A 734-nucleotide genomic window follows, 5' to 3' on the forward strand; every position below is an offset into this window, starting at 1 on the left:
AAACTGGGTCCGTTTACTATTCCCTACCCTCCAAACCCTTAACCTAAACTGGGTTCGTAACCCCTCCCTCTTCTTTCTTTTTTTCTTTCTTTTTCTTCTTTAGGCTACATTTAATTATCCAATTAAGTTTGTTTTCACTAAAATCAAGTTGCAGAAGACAAAAGGAGAACTCCAACCCTCATCCCCCTTGTCCCTTGCCAAACCTCACCCTCGACAACGCAGACCCACTGAGAAGAGAGGTAGAAAATGGCAGGAAGCCCTGAGCTATCCCTGCAAGGCCCAAGTCCCTTTACTTACTAACTTACTTACTTACAGCTTATAGAAAAGAGCAGAAGCTCTGAACTATCTGTTCAGACCCCATTCATACTTACATGTTATGGATGATTTTCTCTTTTAGTATTTGTCCAGTAGGTTTCCCCAAGGAGAAAGCCCCCACTTATATGTCAAAGATAATAAAACAAAAACACTGTAGTAAATACTACAGTAATGTCCAGAAAAAAAATACAGTAAATTCTTCAAAAATACTACAGTAAATGAAACAGTATACTACAGTAATTCTTGCAAAATCACTACAGTAAATACTACAGTAATGTCCACAAAAACACTACAGTAAATACTACAGTATACTACAGTAATGTTGTCAGTACAACATACTTCCTTCTATTTTGCTTTGTCATGATCGTGACAAGAGGTACTTTTCCAGAAAAAATCTGGAAAAGTTACTAAAGTTCTTT

The 734-nt window shown here is 36.9% G+C and overlaps 1 non-coding gene across 1 annotated transcript; it reads left to right on the forward strand.

Annotated features, from left to right (window-relative positions):
• Nucleotides 1–378: 378 nt before the first annotated feature.
• On the forward strand, nucleotides 379–434 carry LOC115202491 (U7 small nuclear RNA). Its single transcript, XR_003880001.1, has one exon. It is a non-coding gene; the product is annotated as a U7 small nuclear RNA (small nuclear RNA).
• The last annotated feature ends 300 nt before the right edge of the window (nucleotides 435–734 follow it).

This window comes from Salmo trutta, chromosome 11 (assembly GCF_901001165.1).
Source record: "Salmo trutta chromosome 11, fSalTru1.1, whole genome shotgun sequence".
Taxonomy (NCBI): Eukaryota; Metazoa; Chordata; class Actinopteri; order Salmoniformes; family Salmonidae; genus Salmo; species Salmo trutta.